This window comes from Carcharodon carcharias, chromosome 12, assembly GCF_017639515.1.
Source record: "Carcharodon carcharias isolate sCarCar2 chromosome 12, sCarCar2.pri, whole genome shotgun sequence".
Taxonomy (NCBI): Eukaryota; Metazoa; Chordata; class Chondrichthyes; order Lamniformes; family Lamnidae; genus Carcharodon; species Carcharodon carcharias.
Window position 1 is genome coordinate 80,578,400 of NC_054478.1, and position 19,473 is coordinate 80,597,872.

The following is a 19,473-nucleotide window of genomic DNA, read 5'->3' on the forward strand; positions in this document are numbered from 1 at the left end:
TGCTTGAACATCTTTTTCAGGTTGTGCTGTAGCTGCACTTCGATGGAGCGGAAGCCTTGCAGTTGGTGAGTGCTCCTGGGATTGTTTCAATTGCCACATGTTTGCAGGTGATGACACCTTGCACCTGTGAGAAACCAGTCAGAATCACAAACCCGTGCCTGTTCGTCCTGATGGTTGCAGGAAAGGTTGACATAATTGCTGGCTGTAGCAAACAAGCTGTCAGTCAGCAACCTTGAACCAACCACAAAATCCTGCATTTGTCTCTGGCAGGTCCAGATGGAAGGAGCCAGAAGTGTTGAAGTTGGTGTTGACTTTGATAGGTACTGAAAGCATGGCAACCAGGTCCACTTAGTAACATGTCTTGTTGCAGCAAGTTGCAAATGTCTGCCCTACCTGACATGACAACCTATTGGTGTTCCAGAGGATGCTTATCTTTACCTGTAGACTGTTTATTGGTATGGCCTCCTGCATGCTGCACCTCTTGTCAATCCTGTGTCTCTCCTGTGGAGCAGCAGGTCTGTGAGTAGCAGAGCTGTTGTTATTCCTGCTGATACTGATCCTTCTTCTGGTATTGGTCAACTTGGTCCCCCATCTGAGTTCCAAATTGGCATGGGTGCAGTTTATGCCATGTTGCCCTGATAGATTGATATTGTAGATCAGTGTGTACACCAGGTATAGATGACATATCCAGAATTGTAGAAGTAACTTCTCAGCCCAAATACTGTAAACAAAGCCTCTCACACAGGCAGGCAAGAAAGAAGCACCGAGAGGGTAGCAACTCCTATTTGCATATTTCCCTGTTATGTCTTCAGTTCCTGTTGTTGCAGTGTTCTTGTCCTGCTTTTTGGAACTAGCAAGATGTCCAGGAAACCTGTACATCTGCAGTTAAATTGGAAAAGCCATGTTAATATTGCTGTTATTGAGTGGTTAACACACTGAAATTGACAATTTGTTTCTGCCATGGAGGTTGTGTGCGCACAGCATAATGCACTGGAGTTAAATGGGGAAGTCCCTGTGATGGAGCTGGCTTCCTGAGGCACTCGTGTTTCCAGGACTTAACCCCAAGCTGCAGTCAAACCTGTGCACCCGTCCTTGTTCAATTCCACCCACGCTCCCGCAACAGGAATTTCTATAATCCAGAAAACTCTTGGTCCCAAGAGCTTCTATGTTGTTTTTCATATTGAAGGAAAGCGTCAATGTTACACCATTCTGTTGCAGATTTGTTAGCCTAATTGGTCAATTGCAATGGTTATTGATCTCGTACTGCAGTAATTCTGTATCTTTGTTACTAGAATTTTAAGCTTCCCTGACAGAATAGTTGTAACTGAGGAAAAGGCAGGAACCTAAAATATATTGGTGTTATACTTCAACCTTCGTGACCTCCCTCCATGAGAGGAGAAACTTTTGGAGGTTGGTTGGGGTGGAGTGGTGAGAATAAATTCCCCTATATTATTTGAATGTCAGTAGAAATATTTTAGGTGGAATAGTTAGCCAAATATTAGATGGTACAAATGCCAAAGCAAATTTGATCAAAATAGAGTAAAATAATGTACCCAGAATTTTATTTTCTTCTCAGCAAGAATTTTTTGTATTCACTAACAATTTATGATGTGGCTGGTCAGCTGCTGAGGGTTAATTATCTTTTAACATTAATCTATAATAAATCAGATCTAAATTAAGTGTGCATTGCAATTCTTGATGCCATGTAGTATTGCATAATTTATTTATCCAACCATGACATTTGTTTTCAGGTTACAAATCTATTCTGAGCTTGCCAAAATACACTGTAACCTCTCTTCTCTGGAGCACTTGGGACCAAGGCATTTCTGGATTATAGAATAACGTGAGAATGTCTGACCACGTGTGTGAACCAGATTTAAATATGTGCCTGAGAAATAAAATGTCCCAAAACTAGAGTTATGACATGTTCCCACATTAATCAACCCCTCTTGCCCATTTTTGGTTGAGTTAGCAGTGCCTGCACCAGCTTGAGATAAGGAGCCTGTGCAATAGGTACACTGGAGCAGAAATACAGAAAAGTTGTCACTCGCCACCTCAGCTCAATCACATGACCTCCTGGCTTTTCCCACACTCTGGACACATCAATTATTCACTTGCCTGCCTCTGCCTGCGCCAAGCCGGTGCACAAACGTCCTGGGCCTGCTCGGTATTCGGTGATAAGTGTTTCCTAACGTTAAACATTTTGGACTCAAAGTCTGCCCTTTGCTGTTTGGCAGGATCAATCCAGGACTGTTCGGGACTGTCCCACTAGAGCCTCTGGATTGAGTCGTGTCGCCTCCTCTCCACAGTCACCATTGCTGCCTCCGAGGAGCGGAACTTGAGACCCCAAAAGCTATCTCTGGGACCCCCATCTTCAATATGATCAAACTGCACTTGCCCAAATCCATGGTGGGTTGCCGATTTGGTTGCAGCACCACAGTTGCAGGACCTGCTTGAAAAAAATTGTTCCAGACAACTGATGGTTTCTGGATTTTGGATTTAAAGACTGGAGAGGGCATTGTATTAACATCTAAAACTTGCATTTATCAAGTCCCATTTAATGTAGAAAATGTCTTGGTGCTTTATTGGCTGGCAGGCTGGGGTGGGGTAGTGGATGAAAGAAGAGAAAGAAGGAAATGTATTAGGTGAATGGGCATTAAATCATGGAAGGAGGAGGATTGATCAAAGGTTGGCACAAAATGAGTTTTGATAGTTTTTAAAGGTCGAGAAAGAAATGAAGAGGCAGTAGAGTTTGGGGAGGGAATTGCAGAGTAGAGCCAAGATGTTTGATGCCCCTGCGCTTTATAGGAGGAGTTGATACTTAAAAGTGTTATAATCATTGAAGGAAAACAAAAACAAAAATACCTGGAAAAACTCAGCAGGTCTAGCAGCATCTGCGGAGAGGAACACAGTTAATGTTTCGAGTCCGAGAAGGGTCATTCAGACTCGAAACGTTAACTGTGTTCCTCTTCGCAGATGCTGCCAGACCTGCTGCGTTTTTCCAGGTATTTTTGTTTTTGTTTTGGAATTCCAGCATCCGCAGTTTTTTGCTTTTATAATCATTGAAGGGTATGTTGATAAGGTGCTGTTATATGTTCAGTAGGTCTCATGAAGTTCTGAGTCTTGCATGAACATTGTGTTTATTGATAACACATAGCTTAGGCTTTACCCTGTACATATGTACATAATTATGAGCTAACTCCATGCTTGCTTCTACACTGGTCTCTGTCCGGTCTACAACTGACCCTAGTCTTGGGTCATGTCTCTCTTTACGTCACACTGGGCAGTAGTACTTCCCAGTCCCACATTAACCCTTGCTATGCCTGATACCTTTATACTACATTTCCCTCCAAGTCTCTACTCAATGTATTTACATTACAACCATGCTCCCTTTCTTCACCCCATCCCCTCTAGTCTCTGACTTTATGAACTCAGATGGTCTGGATGCTTGACAATTCTTCCAGACCTCATTCTGGTCACATTCAGAGGAGTAGTTGACTCTGATTTAGGCAACCTTTGTTGATTCAGAGACTGTGCTATGGACTGTTTCTGGCACTTGGTTGTTGTCTTCTGGTACTCTTTTTCTGCTCCTTGGGAGTTTAACATCACTTTGTCAACTCCCCATCTACTGTGCTGGGAGACCACTGGTTTGTCCTGTACTCTTCAGAGAGAATGGTCACTCTGTTCCTTTGTGGTGCAAATCTTTTCTCCATGTGGTCCGCCATGATCTTTGTGGGAGCTGAAGGTGTGTCTCTGTCATTTGGATGTTTCCCAGCTTGCAGTTTGGCTTTTAATTGTGACTCTCTTCCGTGTGTCTCCGTGCTTCACGAAGATGTGCTCTGGTGAGTTGATGGTCACTATTCCTCGCTTTGACATTGTCTTGCATTTTTCAGGTTGGCTGGAGGTTGCAGAGTCTGTGCTTTGGAGTTTACAGGCAGTGTAACAGCAACCGTTGGAGCCTGGGGTTGGGGCTCATTCTTCTGTTACTGGTATTTTTCCTGTGTGTCTTCCACTCAGTACAGTAGTAATTATCTGAAGATTTGGCTGGCCTGCTGCCTGTAAAGAAATTGGACAATTGTCTCTGCGAAGAGTGAAGACAATTCAGAGCTGAAGTCTCAGTCGAGAGTCCCTTTTATTAGTGGGTCTGTCAGGAACTTGCAGTTCTGTGTAGTTGATGGCAGAAGTTGTTTCTTACCTTACCTTAGTGGCTCTAGGATCATGCCTATGACCAGAAATCTGATTCCTCAAGGCCCGAAGAATGGTGTATCTGTCATTCATAGCAAGCGGTCTCTCAGCCACTGTTACTTGTCTAAGAGGACCGTAACACTGGCTCCCATGTCCAATTTGAAGTTGGTGAGGTGACAGTTTACTGAGATGTCTGTATTCCAAAAAGAGAATCCAAAATCTTTGACCTCACCCAAGAAGCATGGTTGGGTCTCTTCCTGGTGTGTGGTATCTCCATCTCATGGATTGTCTTGGGATCCTCTGCCCACTTGAGTGTCTTCGCTTTGCATAACTTTCTGAAGCGTTCTGGGTGGTTGCAGTTGAAACACTGAGCTGAGATCGCTGGACATGGTGGTCAGTTTGGATATTACCTTCTTTGGCCTGGAGTCTCTCTGCTCCTTTGTTGCTTTACTAGCTGGACCATTGGGGTTGCTCTGGACCATGGCTTGTTTTCACCATTCAAAATGGATTGGTGCAGTTGACAGATTTAAGACTGTCTGAAAGGGCATTGTCAGCCACTCTGACAACAATTCTGTCTCTTATGAGTTCTGATTTAAAGTCACCATAGTCAGTGTTCAGCCAATCTGTATAATTCATTTTATAAGAGTCTCCAGACTGTTGGACATGTTTGTTGAATTTCACTTTCTTTCAATGTTTGTTGCTTCTTTGATTTTAAAATATGTATCAAATGATTTTAGAACTTTAAATTTATCTGAGGATTCCTTTATTCCTTGCCTTGCAGTAACATCATCGGCTATTGGACCTCCTGAATAAGGTCGTGTATTCACTCGTTCAGCTTCTGCCTTTTTATCTAGTCCTGAAGCTATCATGTATTTCAGAATCTTTTCCACCAAAGTCCTCAATTTTGTGTTTGGTCTGACCTTTGGATCAGTCCAAATTAATCTGGTAAGGTTGATTTATTATCCATGGTTGCTTTACAGTTCAGGTGAGTACAGTAGTACAGTAACCATTTTTCAAAGAGTCTTTTCACATTTTGGTGGGCTCCTGTGGCGATGGCGGTCCTGGCCACTTTGCCTTTAGTTTTGCGCAGCGATAGTTTAGCTCAACGATTTGAGCCTCCCTTGTGATATCGGAGGGTTTTGGGGTGTTTTACAATCGATTCCTGGCTTGGCTAAGGTTTTTAAATCTTCACTTTTCTGTTTTTACAGCAAGCCTGGTCGGCACGTGGCAAGCACCAGTTCTGAGATCAGGCTGGCCGTGGTGATTTTGGAACTGGGCTGCTCTGACCTTTTCTTCACAGCACTGAAGCTTTTTAAACTAGGCCCAGCTTAGAACTGAATTTTTTGCTCACCCCTGCTGTGCTCTTTGACTCAGCACTCTGTGGGCATTCATAATGGACCTCCACAAGAACTGCACAGTGGAGTTTATTCTTCTGCCTTTCTGCTTCCAGTTCTGAAATGGAGCTCCTTTCAGACGATCTCCCTCTGCGTCTTCACTTCAGCTGCTTTCAGTCAGGTCAGGATGCTGTTCCTTTAACTTTCCAGCTTTTGAATTTCTGCTCCGTCTCCTCTGAGATTCTGGGTTTTTCCATTAGCTTCCACCATGTGTGTTCAGTAGGTCTCAGAGATTCTAAGTCTTGTATGGCTGAACATTAACTGTTTATTGATAACAGACAGCTTGGGCTATTCCTGCATATGTACCATAGTTATGAACTAATGCATGTTTGCTTCTACACAGGTCTCTGCCCAGTTCACAACTGACCCTAGTCTCAGGTCAAATGTCTCTTTACATCACTGTGGATGGTACTGTTTCCCTGTCCCACATAAACCCTTGCGATCCCAGGTACCCTTATACTACAGGCATGATGAAGTAAGGTGGGGGTGACTTGTGTGGAGCATAGGCCTGTGGGGCTGAACAACACATTTCTGTGCTGTAATATTCTATGCAAAGGGTATGGGGAGGGGCTGCTGAGACAGTGGGGTGATGCGATGGAGGAATCCATCCAAGAACAAGAATTTTATTGAAGTCAGCGAGGATAGGAGTGGTGGATGAACAGGGTTTAGTAAGGATAGGATGTAGGCAACCAAGTTTGTCATATCATAAGGTAAGGTGGAGGATGGGAGATTGAAAAGGAGAACAGTGGAGAAATCTGGCCTATGGTGACAAAATATAAACACTGATCTGATTGCATTCAAATATAAGGACATGTTTTAAATAATCAAACAAAATGATTAAGCTTGCTGCAATATTAAATTCTATTGGCCAAGACAGGATGAGTTGCTCTTGGATGTCTTGGTCAGTACATTGGTCACAGGTCACTGCTAATGAAAACTCATTGCTGCTGTAGGCTTACATCCTATTGTAATGCCAGACTGTTCAAATCCAGGCAGGAAGGGAGTGAAAATACTGGGAGGTTACACTTTGTTAGCAGTCCTAATGCTACAAAAAGCTACTCATTTCCTGAAATAATTGCCAAAATAAACTTCCTTTCATGTAGACTTTTTAAAAGTAGGTAGGTTCAGAGGGTGTTAGAACAAGAGGAAGAAGGAATCTGATGTTTGCCGTTATAATGGAATAAAGAAGCTATGCATTCTTGGGCTACTGCTGCTACATCGTGTTAAGACACGCAAATTTCTTCGGTTAGTTTTAAGTGTTTCATTATTGCATTAGTATAGTAACAATGAAATCTTATCCAAATTGTAGTAATTGCTTTAATAACTTTTGTTATAAGTAGTGTTAAGAAATAGCTACAGTTACACTAAGTACTTACAACTGCTTTAGTTTAAAATTACCAACCATTAATATTTCCATTTACAGAAAGCATGTTACTTTTAAATGTTGTGATCTTTTGTTATTCAAAGTTGTCAAAACAAACATCCCAAACAGAATATTTGAATCTCACTGGTCTCCCTGGAAATGTTATGCAGTGCTTTTGATGTGTGAATTAGAATGGTCTCAATCTTGCTATAGACTGGATTGTCTTGCAGGTTTCTTTATATTTTGATTTGCAACCCACAGCATAGCTGACAAAGTTACTTTTGCAGCTTATGGGAAAGAAGTTGCCATTACATAGTGTACTAATAGCTTAGCTAAATTTAAACTTCAAGTCACCATTTTGGCTTTGTCGTAAAATATAGATATCAAATTGACATATTATAAAATAGATTTTCGAACTTGAGAGTTAAGTTTATGTTTCAAGATCTATTGCTCCTCTGTCGATACAAAGGCACCTGCATTTTGTTTAAATCTTCGACTTAAGAAAGATGGGTATAAACCTAATGCAAGCTAGCAAATAATATATATATCTCTTTAACTTTACCATCTCCTTCGGGGTGCTTTTCCAACTTTTGCTTATGAGAATTATTTTTATTTTGATGCATATTTCTCTGTTCCTGATCATTTAGATTCAGTAGTGAACTGTTGCTCTACAATTCCCTGTTTTTATTGACACTTGTGATACCTTCATTTCTGCTTCAAATTTAGTCAGAGACTAAACAGATTCTATGACAGTACCTTCAGTTTTCCCTTGAACAGAATAATGGATCAAAAATTAAGCCTGCACTAAAATAGGGCTAAAATAATTGTTTTAAAACAATCAATTGAGAATGGGCCATTCTCTTTGCCTCTCTCTTTGCCTATCATTGATGGCTTCCAGCCATCTAGGTTCTACAGCAGGAATTCCCTTCCTAAATGTCTCTGCATTCACCTCCCTCTCCTTCTTAAGATTCTCCCAAAAATCCACCTCTTTGGCCTCCTAATATCTCCCCTTTTCACTTGATGTTTATTTTTGTCTGATTTGCACTTTTTGTGGAGCACTTTGGGACATATGTTTAATGTCAATATATAAATGCAAATTGTAATGAATTTTGTCTTTCCCATCCTCAACACATTTTACTCTTACCATCATGAATATTTTTGGCAGTTACGTAAAAGATGAAAGGCTTGAATACTCAAGCCTCTCAAACCTATCTGTTTTAACATAGAATGGTAACATTATAAATACAGAGAAGAGTATACCAGCACTGTGCTAATAAGTGCTTGTTCCTTAAGGATACAGGATTTTTTGTGTAGTATAGTTATTGAACTATTAGTAGTCAAATATTAAAACTTTTTGACCTAGTGCATATTTTGTGAGTGAACATTTTAATGTATTGCTGGCCAATAACTCATACTTACATTTAAATAGTGTTATTTTCTCTTACATTTGTATGCTTAAATTCACATTGTGTCTGCAAAGCTGTTTATTGTGGCTGATAGTAAGTATTTAAAAAGCACATACAATTCTGTCCCTTTTTGGTATTACTAGTCCGCTGTAAGTGCCTGCTGACATCAATAGCCGCAGTTACCTTCTGAATATTTGTTCAATATTCAAGTTAGAGGTTTAAATGGCTTACTGTTGTTCCTATGTTAGTCAGAATTACTGTTCTGTGATCCTGTGGTAATTTGTGAAGTAGGAAGGCCTAAATGTTTGACTTGATTTATCTGAAACTCTGTTCCAATCAATTATCCTCACCAGACTCGTCTTTGACCTAATAAATGTTGATGTTTTAGTCTGATTGCTATTGAGGTGTCTTGGAGACAAAAATGGTTGACGTAACAGTTCAAATACAGGCCAGGATTTTCTGGCCTCAGCGCAGCGGATGTGGTGAGACAACCAAAAGTCCATTAACTTCAGTGGGACCAGAAGATCCCGCCAATGGGAGGGGCCAGAAAATCAATTGGACTGTGGTGGGAAGCTGAAGAAAATGAACTGCTAATTGCTGTAAATTATGATTGACAGTAATCATTGATCTTCTATCTTTTACTGAACAAAGCATTAATCTGAACTAGGAATATAACATTATTGCAGCAACTCAGAAGGAAAAGCCATCCCTGCTCAGAAACATCCTTGCCAGTTGACTTTTGTGCCCTTGCTGACCCAACTCTGAATTGGTTGCTTAGCAAACCCTCTGGTAATTTTTCATCTTGCTGAAAATCTGTTAGATCACATTGCAGAATTTTAATATTTAAAAATTTCACAGATTTGTGCTAACTCTCCCACTCTGAATTGCTAGCCAGAAGAAAACTGGACCTGTATTTTTTCTGTCTTTTAGTTCTTATCTGACTACCCCATTCCCCTGACCTGTAATGTTGAAAAATGTAAGAGGCAGCCATTGAATTCAATTTTACAACAAACCTAGAGCTGAAGGATTGAATTTTTGAAGAATGCCTCACTACTGCTTCTATTTATATGCTTATATGATAAATAGCAGAAAAGGCACAAGTGAGTGTTGTAGTGAGAATTAATTTATATAGATTTTTCTTTTCCCACCTATTTCCATTATTTTTAAATCTATACCTTTTATGCCAAGTTAGTCTTTCCACCCCACCCCCATTAGAGCTGTACCTTGTGTGTCATGCCATCCATTCTTAATTAGCACATTCATTTAGATAATATCACCACCTTCAACACCTCTTTGTTCTTTTGTCTGTGACATCTTTTGATTATCTGCTCCTATCACTGCTTGCTTGTCCCTACAACCACAAACCCCCCACCACTTCTCTCCCCCCACCCCCCCACCCACCCCGCCTTAAACCAGCTTATATTTCACCCCTCTCCTAATATTACTCAGTTCTGTTGAAGGGTCATGAGGACTCGAAACATCAACTCTTTTCTTATCCACCAATGCTGCCAGACCTGCTGAGTTTTTCCAGGTAATTCTGTTTTTGTTTTGGATTTCCAGCTTCCGCAGTTTTTTGTTTTTATCTATGAGTTAGGTAACCCACTTAGGACCCAACACTGGAAACACTTCTCTTCATTTCTGATTCTTATGGACGAGTATTTTTCTTTTCAGCTGCACATAATGCAGTGGCTCATGAGTGCACCAATAGCACTCTTTCTTTCTTTCTCCTTTCACTCCCCTTCTTCCTAGGGAGAGGACTTGAGAGAAGAGAGAGAGACAAATAGGAAGACTTGTAGAATGAAGGCACTAAGGGAAAGAGAGAGTCTTACTCCCCAAACTGTTGGAAAGCATCTGGGATACAGATGATAGGGAAAGCATGGGATACAAAGGGCACCAGAGGGAAACCGCAAGAATGAGAAATAAGGCAACAAACGATGGAGATCTTGGTTGCTGTAAAATAGACTGAGATCAACTAGTATACATGAATATTTCCTAGTTTTCTTTTCAGTTGTAGCAGAAATTGAGTTTTTATCTTTTTAGAGGAAAATAATACTAGCAGTGATTTGTCTTGAAATTTGTCCTTTAACACTGCTGCACTATTTTATCTTTTCCCCACCATATATTTTGGAGGGAAGTTGCAAACTCGTCAGATTATTACTCTTGTTTTAATAGAACCTGTCGTGCATCAAAATTAGAACTAGGGGACACAACGGGTCTCCCCTTTAAGACATGGATGAGAAAAAAATTTTGAGTGTTGAGAATCTTGGAACTCTGTTCCTCGGAGCGCGATGAAGGCAGGGTCAATGAATGTTTCTTAAAAAAAAGTAGATAAATCCTTGACTAACAGAGTAGTCAAAGGTTATCGGGGGTAGGTGGAATGTGGAGCTAAGGCTGCAATCAGATCAGCCATGATCTTATTGAATGGTGGAGCAGGCTTGAGGGGCCGAACTGTCTACTTCTCCTAATTTGTATGTTCAAAATCCAATAACCATAGCCATATTCTTATTTGCTATTTTACTTGGGTGAGTCTGACTCTCTTGTGCTGGTAATTAATTCTGTGTGCAGTTGCATTTTGATCTTGGTCACTTCCTCAGTTTAAGAATAAATGACAGTATGCATTGCATACTTGGACTTTTGCTTTGGCAGAAACTGATTTATTTGAGGTCTTCCTATCAATCGGATGTAATATTTTAGCACTGTGACATTTCTTGGAAGGGATCTCACTACTGGAGCCTTTGGAGCTAAAATTATTTTAACAATCTACTAAATCAGGAAACTAACAATCTATTTGTATCTTTTTAAACACACAGTCCTCTATAAGGACTGTTCTGGATCAGGATATCCAGTCTTCAAGTTTAATGGATAATGGAAACAGCTTCCACATTTTCTGCCAACATCGTTTTGAAATATCTTATTTGAAGTTCTGCAGGCTCAAAATATTATTTGGGTAATATTTATATTGTGTTCTTCAAAGTTCAACAGTTAAGCGTACAAAGACTGAAATTGTTTTTTAAATAGCACCATAAATAGCTGAATCTTATTTCTCAAATCTTTAAACATGTTATTGCCTCCCAAATCCATGATCATCTTTTCTGGAACTCCATGTTTGAATCCCACCAATAAGATTACTGGCCCCTGCCACAGGACCGAAATGGTCTCCATCAATGTCAAAATTGACATCCTATGTGACTATGATCATGGTACACCATCCATTCTTGACCTGTCTGCATTCTGATGGACTTCATCCCAGGGTCTTGAAAGAGGTGGTTAATGCGATAGTAGATGTGTTGGTCTTAATTTTCCAAAATTCACCAGATTCTGAAAAGGTTCCATTAGACTGGAAAGTAACAAATATAACCCCTCTATTCAAGAAGGGAGAGAGGCTAGAAACTATAGGCCAGTTAACATGATGTCTGTAGTGGGGATATTGTTAGAATCGATCATTTAGAAGTTATAACTGGGCATTTAGAGAAACACAAGGTAATTGGGAAAACTCAGCATGGTTTTGTGAAAGGGAAAAAATGTTTAACCAATTTATTGGAGTTCTTTGAAGGAGTCACATGCTTTGTGGATAAAGGGGAGCCTGTAGATGTGCTGTAGTTGGATTTCCAAAATGCATTTGGTAAGGTGCCACATCAAAGGTTATTGTGGTAAATAAAAACTAATGGTGTAGGGTAACATGTTAGCATGTGTAGAAGATTGATTGGCAGGAAATAGAGTATGCATAAATGGGTGTCTGCCTGATTGGCAGGATGTGATGAGTAGAGTCCCGCAGGGGTCTGTGCTGGGGACTCAACACTTTACAATTTATATCAATGACTTAGATGAGAGGAGTGAAGGCATAGTACTTAAATTTGCAGATGACACAATGATAGTTAGAGAAGTATGTTGTGAAGAAGACATAAGGGGGTTGCAGATGAATATAGATACATTGAGTGAGTGGGCAAAATCTGGCAGATGGAATATAATGTGGGAAAATATGGAATTGTTCGTTTTGGCAGGAAAAATAAAAAAGCAGAGTATTACTTAGACAAAGAGTGACTGTAGAATTCGGAGGTGTGGAGGATCTAGGTGTTCTCATGCTTGTGTCACTAAAAGTTAGTATGCTTTTGGTACAGCAAATAACTAAGAAAGCTAATGGAATGCTATTCTGTATTACAAGAGGAATTGAGCATAAAAGTAAGGATGTTATGTTTCAGTTATATAGAGCATTGATGAGACCACATCTTGAATGCTATGTGCAGTTTTGGTCTTATTATTTAAGGAAGGATGTAAATGCTTTGGAGGCGGTTCAGAGGAGGTTTACTAGATTGATACCTGGAATGAGCGGGTTGTCTTATGAGGAAAGGTTAGACGGACTGGGCTTGTTTCCAATGGAGTTTAGAAGAGTGAGGGCTGACTTTTATATAAGATCCTGAATGGTTTTGACAAGGTGGACGTGGAAAGGATGTTTCCTCTTGTGGGTGAGTCCAGAACAAGGGGACACTGTTTTAAAATTAGGGGTTGTCCTTTTAGGACAGATAAGGAGTATTTTTTTGAGGATTGTGTGAAATTGGAACACTCCACCTCAGAAGGTTGGGTCATTGCATATTTTTTAAGGCGGAGGTAGATAACCTTCGATTTCCTGCCGAACAAGAATTTATCAGGGTAGATGGGAATGTGGAATTCGGAACACAAACTGATCAGCCACGATCTTATCAAATGGCGGAATTATGCCTCCACTCTGTCATCCAGCTGGGTTGGTGATTCACCTGATTCCATTCTCATTTATCTGTCATAGCCGAAGAATTGCCTGCCATGGTTTCTCTTCCCATTCCCACACTGGTACTTCTGAAATCCCCCAAGGATTAATCCTTGGGCCCTTCCTATTTCCCATCCACATGCTGTTTTTCAGCGATATCATCAGAAAACACCATTGTGTTCTACATGTATGCTGATAATATTCAGCTCTACTTCGCCACCCCTCTTGATTATCTGACACCTGGTACTGGATGAGCAGAAATTTCTTCCAACCTAGATATTGGGAAGACTTCAGTCTTCCCAACATCTAGGTTGGAAGAAATTTCTTAAGCCTCCATCACAAACTCGGTTCCCTATCCATTGAGTCCATGGCTCTTCCTAGCAAATGACTGAGGATAAACCAGACTGTTTGCAACCCTGGTGTTGTTTTTGACCCTGAGCTGAGCTTTCGAGTACAGATTCATGCCATCACCACAGAATCACAGAATCTTTGCAGTGCAGAAGGAGGCCATTCAGCCCATCAAGTCTGCACTGGCTCTCTGAAAGAGCATTCTATCTAGTCCCACTCCCCTGCCTAATCCCTGTAACCTTGCACACTCTTCCTTTTCAGATAGCAATCCAATTCCTTTTTGAATACCTCAGTTGAACTTGCCTCCACCACCGTCAGGAAGGTTGTTCCAGATTCCAGCTGCCCTTGGGTGAAAAAAAATTTCCTCACATCACATTTACTCCTTTTACCAATTATTTTGAATCTGTACCCTCTAGATCTTGATGTTCTCCTGAGTGGGAATAGTTTCCAACTATTTACCCTGTCCATACCCCTCAGCATCTTGAATACCTCAATCAAATCTCCTCTCAGTTACCTTTTCTCCAAGGAAAACAGTCCCAACCTCTCCAATCTATCCTCATTGCTACAGTTCTTCATCCTGAGAATCATTCCTGTGAATCTCCTCTGTACTTTCTCCAATGCCTTCACATCCTTCCCAGAACTGGACCCAGTACTCCAGATGAGGCCTAACTAGTGTCTTATACCAGTTCAACATGACCTCCTTATTCTTGTACTCAATGCCCTATTAGTAAAGCCTAAGATACTATGTTTTATTAACTGCTATCTCAACATGTCCTACCAAGACTGCCTACTTCCATCTTCATAACATTGCCCAACTTCAACTCATCGCAATTCATCCACTGCTGAAAACTTTATCCATGCCACTGTTACCTCTAGACTTAACTATTCCAATACACTCCCAACTTTTCTCATGATCCACCTTCCATAAACTCGATCTCATCCAAAGTTCTGTTGCCTGTATTGAGCTCACCAAGTTCATTCACATATCACTGCTCTCCTCCAATGACCTATTTTGGCTCATGGTCTTACAATACTTCCAAATTATCCCTGTTTTCAAATCACTCCATGACCTTGCCCTTTCCCTCCCCTCCCTATCTATAACCACCTCCAAGCTCAGTGCTCCTCCAATTCCAGCCTCTAGCACACCCCACATTTGAATCGTTGCACTGTTGGCAGCCAATTTTTCAGATGCCTGGGAACCTTAACCTCTGAAATTTTCTCCCTAAACCTCTTTGACTTTCTCTCCTTTCATGACACTTCATAAAAATCTACTTGCTTGACCATGCTTTTGGTCACCCACCTTTGTCGTCATGTGTGGCTTGCATTAAATTTTGTTTGATAATACTGTAATGTGCCTTGGAACATCTTACTACGTTGAAGGTGATATATAAGTGCAAGTTATTGTTCTTAAGCAATAGTTTCAGTATAAAGGCAGTCATATCCTTTCATCACTTGCTATACTATTTCTTGTCTAAGTAATTTACAATTTTTCAATTTAAGCTTTGAAATCTTGAAGTCCTGTTGTGTCTGGTGGCAAAGCAGTTGAATAGAACTCGAGACCATCGAATCACACGCTGCTAACTCCTTTACTAAATTTCTAGGAAGGGATTATTTAAATATTTGGAGCAGGTGGCCCACCGAAGCCCCAACAGTGGCTAAGGATAACGGAGCTGTTAATGCTGCAGTATCCTGGGCCTTGGTTTCATTCTCAAAGAACCTCCAATATTATTTTTTCTTTAAATGGTTGCCTTTGTGAAATATGGAAACATGAACCCAGTAATTTCTCCAGACGTGCCCTCTTGATGGAAGGAGACTTGAAGAACAGCATTAGTTTATCGTTTCCTTTAAAGGGGCAGTGTTTTCAAGCACTGAGCTACAGCAATGTTAGGATAGAGCTTTTGCAACAGAATGTGCTAATCTTGGTTAATAAATGCTGAGATTTCTTAACTACTTAATTATCTTTTCACCACAGCAAGGAAATCTTTAGTTTATGAACAAATTTTAAAGATGACCATTTTGATTAGAATTGCATATGTGCATTAAGTATGCAAATATATATTAAAAATGAAAGGTAAACCAGCTAGGTTGGACAAGTGCACAAAGACAACAAAGGTTTTACTTTGTAAATAACTGTACCGTAGGAACACTGAAAGCTCCATTTTATTTTCATTTAACTGTAGCAATAATGGATTCTGCAAATAACTTCAATTTTATTTAATGGCATTAATTACAAGTTTGTCACATTAAGACATTTCAATGAATCCACAATTACACAGTTTCTGGTGTGCTGTGGTAGCAGCAAATTACAATGGAATGACAAGCAGGAAATGGCCTCACAAGGAGCAGGAAATTCAGAGGTTTCCTCTTTGGATGTGGGATGCAAAGCAGACAGACATTTTAAAGAAAAACTGGATGACAGAAAGGATATGGAAGTCTCTATCTCGTAAGGGTCTTTTCATGTAACTTGTGTTTTTCAGCCCTGCCCTGTATGCAGTAGCAACTGATAGGGTGCGATAGAAGATATTCGACGTTCTTGCTGATGTGAAGTAGAAACAAAATGGCAGCAGTGCCTCTGGTACCCCAAATATTGTTTCCATTGTCTCTGTAATACATTTATAAACCAAGAAGTAATGGCAGAGAACCAGATTCCATAAGTAAATTAAATCTTAAATGAACTGATGCGTATACCTTTTTGTCTGGTGTATTGTGATTAGTATAATGCAGCTATAAGAAACCCCCAACTGCTTACTAGGTAATCTCATCAACATCCCCTAAGAATTAACCGTATTTACCCAGCATGAAGGTGTCAATATGGAAAATTAGTTGAATGATGATGGTACTATATTTCACAGTGATTGCACTATAATTGGAGGTGGAAAATTCCAAGCTCTAAGTAGCATGTGGTGAATTGCATTTGAGCTTTGAGCTGAAAAACAAAGCAGCATGCTGGCTTGCAAGTACTGCCAGTGTTCGTATCTATTTTCTCCAAATCTTCTTTTATCATTCTCATTGCTGCATCAGATGCTTCCTCTATTACGGGTGCTATTTCTCGCCCCACTGACTAACTCCTTACCTATATTAAAGGTATGTTTTAATCTTGTATTTTTAAACTAGTTCTAGCTCAAACGTTGCTTTTGATAAGTAAAGGTATGTTCAGTTACAAAAAAAACTAAAGTGACAAAATATTTATCATTTTTTTATTGAACACTGACTTTAATATGTGTTATATTTCGTCAGATAAATGTCTTGTATTCCATCAACCAAAAAAGGCTGCCTGTTCTTTTTGCTACATAAAATGGAAAATTAAGGGACTGTGTGAGATGAAAACTTTGTATTAAATAGAATAATTGATATGGCTAAGTGCATTATACGGCAGTCGTCCAGTTAGTGTTTGGATGAGGTCATAAGTAAAAGTCAAATTTGAGTAGTTTGTATTTGAACTCAGAATTTTTCCCGCCTGTAAATAAATTATGACAGTGAACTCAGTTCAATGATTTGACATTTGCAATAGATTTTTTTTTCTCTCAAGGTATATTAGTTTGAACCATTTTCAACTTGGTGCTCTATTCTGTGCCGGGCACATGTAAGTTTAGATTCTTCTTGCTTTTCATCTTGGCATAAACTGGTCAGATTAATTTTGTTCTCTTGATGGTTCAGTTTTTCTTGTTTCGCTTGCAACATCACCTCTAGTTACAGTGCAGTCTTTGCCTAGCTTGATGTGTCTTGTTTTGGACATAAATCCCAGCTGTTACTATCCACTTGGTTCACTGCTGCCTTTTTTTTTCTGATGCACTGCTATATGATGTGTTTCTTCCTATATTAATCCAAAATTAAAGGGGTGATTTTAACTCCACCCATGCAGAGGAAATGGTGGTGGTGGAATTAAAATTACATCAGGAGACTTGATACTTGGTCCCTGCTGGATGCTATCCTGGGCAGTTCTTTTAGGCACCTGCCAAAGAAGGTGGGAGCCTCCATGATGATGTTGTTAGGACCCCATGTGATTTTTAAATTGCAAGATTATAAGTCCTATTTAGCAGTGAATCCACTAAATAAAACCTAACAAGATTGGTGTCCAAAGGGTCTTTAGGAAGTGATATGTAAAGGGACATTCACTTGCAAGTACTCAGATCATGTTCATTATTTCATTTAAAAAAAATTCCACATGTTTGCCTCATATTTTGTTGTTATTCTACATTATCCATTTTGCACATTCTCAGTGCATAGCTTATGTTGAGTGTTATTCTTGCTACTCATTTGATGATGAAGCAACATTAGGATGTCCTGCCACAGGATGTTGCACTTGGGCCTGTTGGGAGACCAGACTTCCAAGAATAAATTTCCTGGATTTATCTGAAGGGCAGTGAATGAGAAGGCTCTGCTTCTCCAGAAAGGCTGTCCGATCTTGGGAGGCTCCTGCAAGTAGACCAACTGCCTGCTGGGTCGAGTGGCCTTGCTTGGTTGTGGGTAAAGTCACCTCTGTTTAATTCATTTACCTCAGGCTCTTTCCTGGCTGTGCTATAGGAGACATTTCTCACATCTGGTATCACAGTATCTTTACAGTGCAGAAGGAGGCCATTCAGACTATCGAGTCTGCACTGGCTCTCTGAAAGAGCATTCCACCTAGTCCCACTCCCCTGCCTTATCCCCGTAACCTTGCACCTTCTCTTTTCAGGCAGAAATCCACTTCCCTTTTGAATACCTCGATCCAACCTGCCTCCACCACCCTTTCAGGTAGCTAGTTCCAGACTCCAATCACCCTCTGGGTGAAAAAATATTTCCTCGCATCACATTTACTCCTTTTGCCGGTCATTTTGCATCTGTGTTCTCTAGTTCTTGATGTTCTCTTGAGTGGGAACAGTTTCTCACTATTTACCCTGTCCATACCCCTCAGGATCTTGAATACCTCTATCAAGTCTCCTCTCAGCCGCCTTTTCTGCAGGAAAACAGTCCCAACCTCTCCGGTCTATCCTCATAGCTGCAGTTCTTTATCCCAGGAATCGTTCTTGTGAATCTCCTCTCTACCCTCTCCAATGCCTTCACATCCTTCCTCAAGTATGACACCCACAACTGGAAGCAATACTCCTGATGGAGACTTAACGACTGTCTTATACAAGTTCAACATGAGCTCCTTACTCTTGTACTCAATGCCCCTATTAATAAAGCCTAAGATACTATATGCTTTACTAACTGCTCTGTCAACATGGCCTTCCATCTTCAATGACCTATATACGTATAAACTGAGGTCCCTCTGCTCCTGTACCTCCTTTATAGGCTCTCCCTTTATTTTATGCTGTCTCACCATATCTTTCTTGACAAAACGAATCACTTCACACTTCTCTGCATTGAACTTCCATCTGTCACTTGTCTGCCCAATCCACCAACATGTCTATGTCACAGAATCACACAGTGCAGAAGAGGCCCTTCAGCCCATCAAGTCTGTACTGACACATGAGAAACACCTGACCTATCAACCTAATCCCATTTACCAGCACTTGGCCCATAGCCTTAAGTGTTATGACATGCCAAGTGCTCATCCAGGTTTAATTTTAAAGGATGTAAGGCAACCCGCCTCCACCACCCTCCCAAGCAGCGCATTCCAGACTGTCACAACCCTCTGGGTAAAAATGTTTTTCCTTACATCCCCCCCAAACCTCCTGCCCCTCACCTTGAACTTATGTCCCCTTGTGACTGACGCTTCAACTAAGGGGAACAGCTTCTCCCTGTCCACCCTGTCCATGCCCCTCATAATCTTATACACCTCAATCAGGTCACCCCTCAGTTTTCTCTGCTCCAACGAAAACAACCCAAGTCTATCCAACCTCTCTTCCTAACTTAAATGTTTCATCCCAGGCAACATCCTGGTGAATCTCCTCTGCACCCCCTCCAGTGCAATCACATCCTTCCTATAATGTGGTGACCAGAACTGCACACAGTACTCCAGCTGTGGCCTCACCAAGGTTCTATACAACTCCAACATGACCTCCCTACTTTTATAATCTATGCCTCGATTGATAAAGGCAAGTGTCCCATAGG

The 19,473-nt window shown here is 40.6% G+C and overlaps 1 protein-coding gene across 2 annotated transcripts in view; it reads left to right on the forward strand.

The window, feature by feature from the left end:
* rapgef4a (Rap guanine nucleotide exchange factor 4a) overlaps window positions 1–19,473 on the forward strand; it is a 336,945-nt gene that overhangs the window by 106,658 nt on the left and 210,814 nt on the right. The window contains exon 1 of one of the 2 annotated variants that reach the window (XM_041201515.1): window positions 6,755–6,824. The exons of the other annotated variant lie outside the window; for it this stretch is intronic. The gene's annotated coding sequence lies outside the window, so the exon portion shown is untranslated. Of the gene's footprint in view, window positions 1–6,754; window positions 6,825–19,473 lie in introns of those variants that run through there. 2 annotated transcript variants of the gene reach the window in all.